This window comes from Ranitomeya imitator, chromosome 6, assembly GCF_032444005.1.
Source record: "Ranitomeya imitator isolate aRanImi1 chromosome 6, aRanImi1.pri, whole genome shotgun sequence".
Taxonomy (NCBI): Eukaryota; Metazoa; Chordata; class Amphibia; order Anura; family Dendrobatidae; genus Ranitomeya; species Ranitomeya imitator.
Genome location: NC_091287.1, coordinates 555,277,667 through 555,292,876, shown reverse-complemented (window position 1 = coordinate 555,292,876; position 15,210 = coordinate 555,277,667). Strand labels below are relative to the sequence as shown.

The window sequence follows — 15,210 nt, the reverse complement described above, 5'->3', positions numbered from 1 at the left end:
ATCTCGGATCCCTGACTCGCCATCTCGGATCCCTGACTCGCCATCTCGGATCCCTGACTCGCCATCTCGGATCCCTGACTCGCCATCTCGGATCCCTGACTCGCCATCTCGGATCCCTGACTCGCCATCTCGGATCCCTGACTCGCCATCTCGGATCCCTGACTCAACATCTCGGATCCCTGACTCAACATCTCAGATCCCTGACTCAACATCTCAGATCCCTGACTCAACATCTCAGATCCCTGACTCAACATCTCAGATCCCTGACTCAACATCTCAGATCCCTGACTCAACATCTCAGATCCCTGACTCAACATCTCAGATCCCTGACTCAACATCTCAGATCCCTGACTCAACATCTCAGATCCCTGACTCGCCTTCTCAGATCCCTGACTCGCCTTCTCAGATCCCTGACTCGCCTTCTCAGATCCCTGACTCAACATCTCAGATCCCTGACTCAACATCTCAGATCCCTGACTCAACATCTCAGATCCATGACTCGCCATCTCAGATCCCTGACTCGCCATCTCAGATCCCTGACTCGCCATCTCAGATCCCTGACTCGCCATCTCAGATCCCTGACTCGCCATCTCAGATCCCTGACTCGCCATCTCAGATCCCTGACTCAACATCTCAGATCCCTGACTCAACATCTCAGATCCCTGACTCAACATCTCAGATCCCTGACTCAACATCTCAGATCCCTGACTCGCCATCTCAGATCCCTGACTCAACATCTCAGATCCCTGACTCGCCATCTCAGATCCCTGACTCGCCATCTCAGATCCCTGACTCGCCATCTCAGATCCCTGACTCAACATCTCGGATCCCTGACTCGCCATCTCAGATCCCCGACTCGCCATCTCAGATCACTGACTTACTACATCAGATCACTGACACACTACACAAGATCACTGACACACTACACCAGATCTCTGCTTTACTATCACAGATCACTGACTTACTATCTCAGATCACTGACTTACCATTTCAGATATCTCTGAGTGCAATATAAAGTGCATCCCCTTTGCCCTGAGGGTCCACTCTTTTGTGCCATCATCAGATATGTTTACTGCACCCATTCTACAAGACCACAAATGTTTCAGCATTGGCTGGAGCTGCGCTCTTTCCCAAAACCTGTGATAAGCCTTAGGCTATGTGCACACGATGCGTTTTTGATGCGTTTTCTTCCATGTGGAAATGGTCCAAAAATGCTATGGAATCTTTATGCAAGGTAATTCAATGACAATTGTGAAGTGCTGCGCACATGATCAGTATTTTTCTTTTGAGTATTTGCAGTGTGTTTTTTTCTGCAGCATGTCAATTCTTTGTGCAGATTTTTAGTGTTTTTGACCCAATGACTTCAATTGAGTCAGTCAAATCTGCAACAAAAGCGCAGGTATAAAAATGTTTGTGGATTTGCTGAGTTTTTGTTTGCCTTTTACCGTCTTTCTATGGTGTTTCCCACGGTGTCATTTGTGTGACAGCGTGGGAAACACTGGCGTGGTGGTTCTTATCGGCGGTAATGCTACCGCCGGTAAGACCGTCGATCAGAGATGTCAGCGTGATCCAGCAGCAGTGACTGTCAGCCGCAGTAACGTTACCGCATTCTGTTGGTCAGATCGCTGCAGGATCATGCTGTCAGATGTCAGTGTGAGGCTGGTTTCACATTTGTGTTTTTTGCCGCTGTGTTTTAGCGCAAAAAAACGCATGCGTTTTTTTTTTCTACACTTAAAGGGACTCTGTCACCTGAATTTGGCGGGACTGGTTTTGGGTCATATGGGCGGAGTTTTCGGGTGTTTGATTCACCCTTTCCTTACCCGCTGGCTGCATGCTGGCTGCAATATTGGATTGAAGTTCATTCTCTGTCCTCCATAGAACACGCCTGCGCAAAGCAATCTTGCCTTATGCAGGCGTGTACTATGGAGGACAGATAATGAACTTCAATCCAATATTGCAGCCAGCATGCAGCCAGCGGGTAAGGAAAGGGTGAATCAAACACCCAAAAACTCCGCCCATATGACCCAAAACTAGTCCCGCCAAATTCAGGTGACAGGTTCCCTTTAACATTAAATATGCATGCATTTTTTTGCATGCGTTTTGCCAACGCATGCGTCGTTTCTATGCTTGCGTTTTGTTGCGGAAATGCAACCTGTAGTAATTTCTAGCGGCGTTTTTTTGCCGCAAAAAACGCATGCATTTTTTTGCGGCAAAAAAACGCATTGCTGTCTATGTAAACGCATGCATTTTTAAGCACATGCGTTTGCATGCGTTTCAATAGAAAAACACAAGAATACACACTGATAAGCCACCCCCCAACCCTAACCCTAACCCTAGGGATCCTAACCCTATCCCTAGGGTTAGGGTTAGGATCCCTAGTAACCCAAGGGATCCTAACCCTAACCCTAATTCTAGGGATCCTAACCCTAACCCTAAGGGTTAGGGTTAGGATCCCTAGGGTTAGGGTTAGGGTTAGGATCCCTAGGGTTAGGGTTAGAGTTAGGGTTAGGATCCCTAGGGTTAGGGTTAGAGTTAGGGTTAGGATCCCTAGGGTTAGGGTTAGAGTTAGGGTTAGGATCCCTAGGGTTAGGGTTATGGTTAGAGTTAGGGTTAGGATCCTGTTATAAACAGGTAATTCAGAACCACAATGGACCTTGAAGTTCAGAGCATACAAAGTGACCTGACATATACAAAAAACATATGACGAGCTCTGAGACGTGGAAACTCTGCTGACCGCAATCCCTAATCCTATCACACCACACTAGAGGTAGCCGTGGATTGCGCCTAACGCTCCCTATGCAACTCGGCACAGCCTGAGAAACTAACTAGCCCTGAAGATAGAAAAATAAGCCTACCTTGCCTCAGAGAAATTCCCCAAAGGAAAAGGCAGCCCCCCACATATAATGACTGTGAGTAAAGATGAAATACAAACACAGAGATGAAATAGATTTAGCAAAGTGAGGCCCGACTTACTGAATAGACCGAGGATAGGAAAGATAGCTTTGCGGTCAACACAAAAACCTACAAACAACCACGCAGAGGGGCAAAAAGACCCTCCGCACCGACTAACGGTACGGAGGTGCTCCCTCTGCGTCTCAGAGCTTCCAGCAAGCAAGAAAAACCAATATAGCAAGCTGGACAGAAAATATAGCAAACAAAAATAACATAAGCAGAACTTAGCTTATGCAGGATAGACAGGCCACAGGAACGATCCAGGAGGAAGCAAGACCAATACTAGAACATTGACTGGAGGCCAGGATCAAAGCACCAGGTGGAGTTAAATAGAGCAGCACCTAACGACTTAACCTCATCACCTGAGGAAGGAAACTCAGAAGCCGCAGTACCACTCTCATCCACCAAAGGAAGCTTATAGACAGAACCAGCCGCAGTACCACTCACGACCACAGGAGGGAGCTTGGCCACAGAATTCACAACAGGATCCTTAGGGTTAGGGTTAGAGTTAGGATCCCTAGGGTTAGGGTTAGGATTCCTAGGGTTACTAGGGATCCTAACCCTAGGGATCCTAACCCTAACTATTTCTGTTTATAGTGGGTTTTCTAGTTGATTTTGATGATTGGCATCTGTCACACACTTATCATGCATTTCAAAAACGCAAACGCAGGAAAAAACGCATGTAAACGCGTCAAAACGCTGCGTTTTTCTTACCACATGCAAAAACGCATGAGTCTAAAAAACGCAGCGTTTGAACGCGTTTACATGCGTTTTTTGCACCACATGCGTTTGCGTTAAAAACGCTGCGTTTTTTAACGCAAATGTGAAACTAGCCTGACCCGGCAGCGGTGACCTGCGGTAAAATGCTTAATAGCCAGTAAAGGCTAAGTATACAGCTGTGAGCTGATATTATTAGCCTGGGAAGCTCCATGGGTATTACCGCCTACCCAGGCTATAAATATTTGCCCCCAGCCATTGGCTTTCCCTCTGCTGGTTATTAATATTACGCAGGAGCCCACACAAGTTTATTTTCTTTTTTTTTTCTTTAAAATTTACAGTTGCTGTCTGGTTACAGCCTATGTAGGTTCACTCTGTTAATGCTCCTACATAGGCTGGTGACAATGTGTGTGTTTATGTGTTTGTGTTTACTTATCGGCTTAGTAATGAGGGTGTCGGACTGACACCTTTTCATTACTAAGCCTAGAGCTAGGTGTCAATGACTCCTGCTGCCCTAATCCCTTTACCCTGATGCCACACTGCATCAGCATGAAATAGGTGGTGCTGAGCCAAGAAATTACATCACAATACTTTTTTTCTAAATATCTTTATTTAGCTAAAAAAAAACCTTCATTGCTGTATAAAAACCCATGCAAAAAACGCATACAAAAACGCACGTTTTTTGCAGCAGAGTTTTTCCTAGCAAGAGATGCAGAAACCTTGCAGAAATGTCTGCAAGCAAATGCTCAAAGTGCGCACATAGCCTTAGTGAAGCAGACAATGTGAAGTGTTGGCGCCCGGAGGCCTAAATCCTAAATTCCAACAAAAGTAGAAAGTTTGTGCAAAATTTTGACTTTCAAGTGGAGAAATTCCAGCACCGCCTGGGCCCTTAATTACACTAATGGCGATTCTTGTCACTTTACACATGTGGCCATTTCAGCCCGAGCCCCAGCTGCTCCAGCCAGTCCCATTATACTGAATAATCGGATAAACCGTCGTGAAGATGACTGTCATGTCTAGCAGAAATCTAATCCCTGCAATTTTGCTATTTCTGCGGCTTTCAAGCATGGAGTATGTAATGGAGGGCCAGGTCTCAGGATCCGATTATGCAATTATTATCCTATGGGATTTTTTTATATTTATTATAAGTGGTATAATGTCAGCGCTATTGGCAACTGGAATTAGTGTGAAATGCTATAATGGGAGCAATGGTGGCACCACACTGTCGGCTATGTACTGGTGGCACCGAATTGGCAGCTACGCACTGGTGGCACCGCACTGGCAGATTTGCACTGGTGGCACCGCACTCGTCGCTCTGCACTGGTGGCACTGCCCTGGTTAATGGTGCTCCGCTGTCAGTGCTGCATGCAGGGAGACGTGCTCCGCCCATCCACTGACTTGTGAGACCGGCACAATCGTTGTGATATGACTGAGGCATAACTAATGGTGGCACGCTGCTGCGTGTGTGGCCCATGCCTCAATGGATGGGAAGCAGAGCAGCCAATCCTCGGCGCGCTCCATGGAGTCATCTGAGGCTAACACGGCACTGGTGAGACTGACACCAGCTTGGGCTGTACTGAGAACCCAGACAGCCTGGCAGCACTGAGACACGGACAGCCTGGGCTATAATGAGACACGGACAGCCTGGCAGCACTGAGACACGGACAGCCTGGCAGCACTGAGACACAGACAGCCTGGCAGCACTGAGACCCGGACAGCCTGGCAGCACTGAGACACGGACAGCCTGGGCTATACTGAGACCCGGACAGCCTGGCAGCACTGAGAAACGGACAGCCTGGGCTATAATGAGACACGGACAGCCTGGCAGCACTGAGACACGGACAGCCTGGCAGCATTGAGACACGGACAGCCTGGCAGCACTGAGACCCAGACAGCCTGGCAGCACTGAGACATGGACAGCCTGGCAGCACTGAGACCCGGACAGCCTGGCAGCACTGAGACCCGGACAGCCTGGCAGCACTGATGCATGGACAGCCTGGCAGCACTGAGACCCTGACAGCCTGGCAGCACTGAGACCCAGACAGCCTGGCAGCACTGAGACCCAGACAGCCTGGCAGCACTGAGACCCGGACAGCCTGGCAACACTAAGACACAGACAGCCTGGGCTGTACTGAGACACGGACAGCCTGGCAGCACTGAGACCCGGACAGCCTGGCAGCACTGAGACACAGACAGCCTGGCAGCACTGAGACCCAGACAGCCTGGCAGCACTGAGACCCGGACAGCCTGGCAGCACTAAGACACAGACAGCCTGGGCTGTACTGAGACACGGACAGCCTGGCAGCACTGAGACACGGACAGCCTGGCAGCACTGAGACCCGGACAGCCTGGCAGCACTAAGACACAGACAGCCTGGGCTGTACTGAGACACGGACAGCCTGGCAGCACTGAGACACGGACAGCCTGGCAGCACTGAGACCCAGACAGCCTGGCAGCACTGAGACCCAGACAGCCTGGCAGCACTGAGACACGCACAGCCTGGCAGCACTGAGACCCAGACAGCCTGGCAGCACTGAGACCCAGACAGCCTGGCAGCACTGAGACCCAGACAGCCTGGCAGCACTGAGACCCAGACAGCCTGGCAGCACTGAGACACGCACAGCCTGGCAGCACTGAGACCCGGACAGCCTGACAGCACTGAGACCTGGACAGCCTGGCAGCAATGAGACCCTGAGGCACTGTATGCACCAAAATATGTTGAAAATATTTTGCCAAAATAGTTTGGCAAGTGGGAGTGGCATAGTGAAAAGGGGTGTGGTCTATTAGTAAAGTCTAAGGTCTGTCTTGCATATTGACCCTGGAAGTGCCACTATTGCCATTGTCGTTATTTGTTGATATTCTGTAGATATCACACATCGCAGCCTCTGTTTTGAAGGCTTCTAAGGAGGATCCTTAACCCCTTAACTTACATTTGTGACCCTCTCTAATGTGGTTTTGCCTTATGAGTCCCAGGCAGGCTGTTAGTTCTGCTTTAGAACAAGAGATATAATCCTGAATCCAGGACACTTTATTAAAAAAAAAGTACAAAATAAATAAATTTAAAAAAAAAACAGCTCCCTGCTGAGCTGCAATACCACATGCAACCCATAGGCAGGGGTGGCGCTGTTTCTAGTTTTTTTTTTTTTTTAATATGTTTCTAATCCTGTACGGCCCCTTTAATAGAGCCTATGTTTGTGATTTTAGATGGTAGCAAAATAATTAAATTCCAATTATAAATTCTTGGCTTCCGCAATCTGTCGGAGTCTGACTGCCATGTACGGCGCGAGTAAAACCTATTATATTAGATGGCGGCTTTATTTGCTCCCTGGAAATGCTTTCGATGTGTCTAACAACCCTTTTCAATCTCGCTTTGCTAATTGGACTTTGTAAGGAGGAGGGAAGGGACGTCCGTGTGTTTAATGCGAGCGGCTGGGAAGAAAATGGAGCGGCGTGGAACAAAGACGTACTCCGAGCAATCAGTGCAGAACAGATTCCGGACGGAGCCTGCGGATGCTTCACGCCCTGCCTCACTGCCCACCGCGCAGCCGGCCTCCATAAACCATCTACGTTGCCATGATCTGAGATATGACGGGGGGCTACATTGGCCCCTGTGGCTATCCCAAAGATAATGGTCAATTGCCGCAGATCTGCGGAGAGGACGGTGCCGATTCCCCCGGCATTCACCATTTCCGCCACGATCAGAAGACAAACGTAACTGCAGAGTCCGAGCCTCGGGCCGATGATGACAGAATATTTCACCGAGACACACAGTAAACATCTCGGTGGTCGTCTTATTTCACAGTCCATTTGGTCCAAACGGAGATGAAGAAGACGTGTTCTATGGCCTGACGTCTGCACGGAGAACGAGTCACGGGCGGATACAGCAGTGCGGCGATCGGGCGGAAACTCGTCCGATGGATACATTGTTACATTACAGGACGAGCGGAACTCACAACCTGATACATTGTTACATTACAGGACGAGCGGAACTCACAACCTGATACATTGTTACATTACAGGACGAGCGGAACTCACAACCTGATACATTGTTACATTACAGGACGAGCGGAACTCACAACCTGATACATTGTTACATTACAGGACGAGCGGAACTCACAACCTGATACATTGTTACATTACAGGACGAGCGGAACTCACAACCTGATACATTGTTACATTACAGGACGAGCGGAACTCACAACCTGATACATTGTTACATTACAGGACGAGCGGAACTCACAACCTGATACATTGTTACATTACAGGACGAGCGGAACTCACAACCTGATACATTGTTACATTACAGGACGAGCGGAACTCACAACCTGATACATTGTTACATTACAGGACGAGCGGAACTCACAACCTGATACATTGTTACATTACAGGACGAGCGGAACTCACAACCTGATACATTGTTACATTACAGGACGAGCGGAACTCACAACCTGATACATTGTTACATTACAGGACGAGCGGAACTCACAACCTGATACATTGTTACATTACAGGACGAGCGGAACTCACAACCTGATACATTGTTACATTACAGGACGAGCGGAACTCACAACCTGATACATTGTTACATTACAGGACCAGTGGAACTCACAACCTGATACATTGTTACATTACAGGACGACAGGAACTCACAACCTGATACATTGTTACATTACAGGACGAGCGGAACTCACAACCTGATACATTGTTACATTACAGGACGAGCGGAACTCACAACCTGATACATTGTTACATTACAGGACGAGCGGAACTCACAACCTGATACATTGTTACATTACAGGACGAGCGGAACTCACAACCTGATACATTGTTACATTACAGGACGAGCGGAACTCACAACCTGATACATTGTTACATTACAGGACCAGTGGAACTCACAACCTGATACATTGTTACATTACAGGATGACAGGAACTCACAACCTGATACATTGTTACATTACAGGACGAGCGGAACTCACAACCTGATACATTGTTACATTACAGGACGAGCGGAACTCACAACCTGATACATTGTTACATTACAGGACCAGCGGAACTCACAACCTGATACATTGTTACATTACAGGACGACAGGAACTCACAACCTGATACATTGTTACATTACAGGACGAGCGGAACTCACAACCTGATACATTGTTACATTACAGGACGAGCGGAACTCACAACCTGATACATTGTTACATTACAGGACGACAGGAACTCACAACCTGATACATTGTTACATTACAGGACGAGCGGAACTCACAACCTGATACATTGTTACATTACAGGACGAGCGGAACTCACAACCTGATACATTGTTACATTACAGGACGAGCGGAACTCACAACCTGATACATTGTTACATTACAGGACGAGCGGAACTCACAACCTGATACATTATTACATTACAGGACGACAGGAACTCACAACCTGATACATTGTTACATTACAGGACGAGCGGAACTCACAACCTGATACATTGTTACATTACAGGACGACAGGAACTCACAACCTGATACATTATTACATTACAGGACGACAGGAACTCACAACCTGATACATTGTTACATTACAGGACGACAGGAACTCACAACCTGATACATTGTTGCATTACAGGATGAGCGGAACTCACAACCTGATACATTGTTACATTACAGGACGAGCGGAACTCACAACCTGATACATTGTTACATTACAGGATCAGCAAACTCACTCACTGATACATTGTTACATTACAGGACGACAGGGACTCACAACCTGATACATTGTTACATTCCAGGAGGAGTGGAACTCACAAACTGATACAATGTTACATTACAAGACCAGCAGGACTCACTGACTGATACATTGTTACATTACAGGACGACAGGAACTCACAACCTGATACATTGTTACATTACAGGACGACAGGAACTCACAACCTGATACATTGTTGCATTACAGGATGAGCGGAACTCACAACCTGATACATTGTTACATTACAGGACGACAGGAACTCACAACCTGATACATTGTTACATTACAGGACGAGTGGAACTCACAACCTGATACATTGTTACATTACAGGACGACAGGAACTCACAACCTGATACATTGTTACATTCCAGGACGAGCGGAACTCACAACCTGATACATTGTTACATTACAGGACGACAGGAACTCACAACCTGATGCATTGTTACATTACAGGACGACAGGAACTCACAACCTGATACATTGTTACATTCCAGGACGAGCGGAACTCACAACCTGATACATTATTACATTACAGGACGACAGGAACTCACAACCTGATGCATTGTTACATTACAGGACGACAGGAACTCACAACCTGATACATTATTACATTACAGGACGACAGGAACTCACAACCTGATACATTGTTACATTACAAGACGACAGGAACTCACAACCTGATACATTGTTACATTACAGGACCAGCAGAACTCACAACCTGATACATTGTTACATTACAGGACGAGCGGAACTCACAACCTGATACATTGTTACATTACAGGACCAGCGGAACTCACAACCTGATACATTGTTACATTACAGGACGACAGGAACTCACAACCTGATACATTGTTACATTAATGGTCGAGCAGAACTCACAACCTGATACATTGTTACATTACAGGACGACAGGAACTCACAACCTGATACATTGTTACATTCCAGGAGGAGCGGAACTCACAACCTGATACATTGTTACATTACAGGACGACAGGAACTCACAACCTGATACATTGTTACATTAATGGTCGAGCAGAACTCACAACCTGATACATTGTTACATTACAGGACGAGCGGAACTCACAACCTGATACATTGTTACATTACAGGACGACAGGAACTCACAACCTGATACATTGTTACATTACAGGACCAGCGGAACTCACAACCTGATACATTGTTACATTACAGGATGAGCGGAACTCACAAACTGATACATTGTTACATTACAGGATCAGCAAACTCACTCACTGATACATTGTTACATTACAGGACGACAGGGACTCACAACCTGATACATTGTTACATTCCAGGAGGAGTGGAACTCACAAACTGATACAATGTTACATTACAAGACCAGCAGGACTCACTGACTGATACATTGTTACATTACAGGACCAGCAGAACTCACAACCTGATACATTGTTACATTCCAGGAGGAGCAGAACTCACTAACTGATACATTGTTACATTCCAGGAGGAGCAGAACTCACTAACTGATACAATGTTACAAATTAATTTAGACAAAAAATCCAGATTTACGATTAGATCTAAATCCCAACATTAGAAAATTGATTAATTATGGAATAATTAGACAAGAGCAAATAATAGGAGCAATAGATCTTTTAAGGTTTTCCGTAAAACGTACAAATTGCTCTAAAGGTTAATAATGTTCCCATAAGGGCAGACCACCGCACAACCAGCGCAAGAAGGGTGGGAGGAAGCGAAGAATGGGAATGGGTCGGGTGCTTATAGGAAACACCGCCAGGGACTATTTAAGTGTCTAACAGGTTTAGAAATGTTACGAATCCTTATCAGCATGATAGGAGCTGGGACCTCCGATCAGGCAGTTATATCATGGTCTGCCTGTCCTGACCTAAAAGTCCGAGCCGCTCTCATGACGGTTTGGAGATTAAGAGGCATAAAAGTCGGTAGGAAAAAGATGACCCCGCAATAGGACAAAAGCTTTTCGCAGAGAAACAAAGACACGGCATCACTTCCGCTAAAGAAATAAAGGCCAACTCCTCCAGAACGCTAAAGACCCAACTCCACTTATCGTAGAACCAAAAAGCCCTGCCCCCACTTCCTGTAAAGGAAAAAAAATGTGCCCCCACATCCTGCAGAGACCAGCGGCTTACCGCCAAGACCTACCACTTGCCACTTAGAGCCTTTCCCAACTATCTCCACACTCAAGATGGAGATGGAAGGGACAGTCTAACAGGGAACGGTCGGCAGCAGGACAGGCAAAGCAGCGCGCCTTAGGAACTGGGCAGAGGAGCATAGTTTTTTTTAAATATTGTCAGTAATTACTTGTGGAGCACTGGGGGGTCATCATGATATTATATGGTGAGATGTGGAGGCATCAAACTGGGGGGCTTCAGGGTCATCATAGTGTATGGCGGGCTGTACTGTTGGGATATCCTACTGTGTGGAGGGTGTGAGGGCATCAAGTGTGGAGGGGGCATGCTACTGTGTGGGTTACAAGGTCCTCATACTGTGTGTGGGACTGTAGGAGTACAAAAATGTGTGGGGAAATGTACTGTGGGGACATCATACTGTGTGTGGGGGAATGTACTGTGGGGACATCATACTGTGTGTGAGGGAATGTACTGTGGGGACATCATACTGTGTGTGAGGGAATGTACTGTGGGGACATCATACTCTGTGTGGGGGAATGTACTGTGGGGACATCATACTGTGTGTGGGGGGAATGTACCGTGGGGATATCATACTGTGTGTGGGGAAATATACTGTGTGTGGGGGAATGTACTGTGGGGACATCATACTGTGTGTGGGGAAATGTACTGTGGGGACATCATACTGTGTGTGGGGAAATGTACTGTGGGGACATCATACTGTGTGTGGGGGAATGTGCTGTGGAGACAGCATACTGTGTGTGTGGGAGAATGTACTGTGGGGACATCATACTGTGTGTGGGGGAATGTACTGTGGGGGCATCATACTGTGTGTGGGGGAATGTACTGTGGGGACATCATACTGTTTGTGGGGGAATGTACTGTGGGGACATCATACTGTGTGTGGGGGAATGTACTGTGGGGACATCATACTGTGTGTGGGGGAATGTACTGTGGGGGCATCATACTGTGTGTGTGGGAGAATGTACTGTGGGGACATCATACTGTGTGTGGGGGAATGTACTGTGGGGGCATCATACTGTGTGTGTGGGAGAATGTACTGTGGGGACATCATACTGTGTGTGGGGGAATGTACTTTGGGGGCATCATACTGTGTGTGGGAGAATGTACTGTGGGGACATCATACTGTGTGTGGGGGAATGTACTGTGGGGACATCATACTGTGTGTGGGGGAATGTACTGTGGGGACATCATACTGTGTGTGGGGGAATGTACGGTGGGGACATCATACTGTGTGTTGGGGAATGTACTGTGGGGGCATCATACTGTGTGTGTGGGAGAATGTGCTGTGGGGACATCATACTGTGTGTGGGGGAATGTACGGTGGGGACATCATACTGTGTGTGGGGGAATGTACGGTAGGGACATCATACTGTGTGTGGAGGAATGTACTGTGGTGACATCATACTGTGTGTGGGGGAAATGTACTGTGAGGACATCATACTCTGTGTGGGGGAATGTACTGTGGGGACATCATACTGTGTGTGGGGGAATGTACTGTGGGGACATCATACTGTGTGTGGGGGAATGTACGGTGGGGACATCATACTGTGTGTGGAGGAATGTACTGTGGTGACATCATACTGTTTGTAGGGGAAATGTACTGTGGGGACATCATACTGTGTGTGGGGGAATGTACTGTGGGGACATCATACTGTGTGTGGGGGAATGTACTGTGGGGACAGCATACTGTGTGTGGGGAAATGTACTGTGGGGACATCATACTGTGTGTGGGGGAATTTACTGTGGGGACATCATACTGTGTGTGGGGGAATGTACTGTGGAGACATCATACTGTGTGTGGGGGAATGTAATATAGGCACATCATACTGTGTGTGGGGGAATGTGCTGTGGGGACATCATACTGTGTGTGGGGGAATGTACTGTGGGGACATCATACTGTGTGTGGGGGAATGTACTGTGGGGTCATCATACTGTGTGTGGAGGAATATACTGGGCGACATCATACTGTGTGTGGGGGAATGTGCTGTGGGGACATCATACTGTGTGTGGGGGAATGTGCTGTGGGGACATCATACTGTGTGCGGAGGAATGTACTATGGGGACATCATACTGTGTGTGTGGGGAATGTACTGTGGGGACATCATACTTTGTGTGGGGGAATTGTACTGTGGGGGCATCATACTGTGCGTGGGGAAATGTACTGTGGAGACTTCATACTGTGTGTGGGGGAATGTACTGTGGGGACATCATACTGTGTGTGGGGGAATGTACTGTGGGGACATCATACTGTGTGTGGGGGAAAGTACTGTGGGGACATCATACTGTGAGTGGGGGAATGTACTGGGGGACATCATACTGTGTGTGGGGGAATGTGTTGTGGGGACATCATACTGTGTGCGGAGGAATGTACTATTGGGACATCATACTGTATGTGGGGGAATGCACTGTGGGGGCATCATACTGTGTGGGGGAATGCACTGTATGTACATCATACTGTGCGTGGGGTAATGTACTGTGGAGACTTCATACTGTGAGTGGGGTAATGTACTGTGGAGACTTCATACTGTGAGTGGGGGAATGACAGAAAGACCCACACCCACTTCCTGTAGAGGGACATAGACCCACACCCACTTCCCGTAGAGGGACATAGACCCACTCCCACTTCCCGTAGAGGGACATAGACCCACACCCACTTCCTGTAGAGGGACATAGACCCACACCCACTTCCTGTAGAGGGACATAGACCCACACCCACTTCCTGTAGAGGGACATAGACCCACATCCTGTAGAGGGACATAGACCTACACCCACTTCCCATAGAGGGACATAGACCAACTCCCACTTCCCGTAGAGGGACATAGACCAACTCCCACTTCCCGTAGAGGGACATAGACCCACACCCACTTCCCGCAGAGGGACATAGACCCACTCCCACTTTCCGTAGAGGGACATAGACCCACACCCACTTCCTGTAGAGGGACATAGACCAACTCCCACTTCCTGTAGAGGGACATAGACCCACACCCACTTCCTGTAGAGGGACATAGACCAACTCCCACTTCCTGTAGAGGGAAATAAACCCACACCCACTTCCTGTAGAGGGACATAGACCCACACCCACTTCCTGTAGAGGGACATAGACCCACATCCTGTAGAGGGACATAGACCCACACCCACTTCCCATAGAGGGACATAGACCAACTCCCACTTCCCGTAGAGGGACATATACTTACACCCACTTCCCGTAGAGGGACATAGACCCACTCCCACTTCCCGTAGAGGGACATAGACCCACACCCACTTCCTGTGGAGGGACATAGACCAACTCCCACTTCCTGTAGAGGGACATAGACCCACACCCACTTCCTGTAGAGGGACATAGACCCACACCCACTTCCTGTAGAGGGACATAGACCCACACCCACTTCCCGTAGAGGGACATAGACCAACTCTCACTTCCCGTAGAGGGACGTAGACCCACACCCACTTCCCGCAGAGGGACATAGACCCACACCCACTTCCCGTAGAGGGACAAAGTCTCGTCCCCACTTCCTTTGTTCATCCTGGTGTCTTTGCTGCCAGAGACAGATGACATTGTACGCCGACCGTGTACATTTGGGTACATGGGGTCACATTCTGTAACAACATCCCCCCCCCCACATGTTATCCTAATTCACAACCTA

General features: G+C 47.9%; 1 protein-coding gene across 2 annotated transcripts in view; it reads right to left on the bottom strand.

Moving 5' to 3' along the window:
• Positions 1-15,210, bottom strand: part of LOC138643166 (adhesion G protein-coupled receptor B1-like) — a 572,016-nt gene that overhangs the window by 268,375 nt on the left and 288,431 nt on the right. The gene's annotated exons all lie outside the window — the stretch shown is intronic.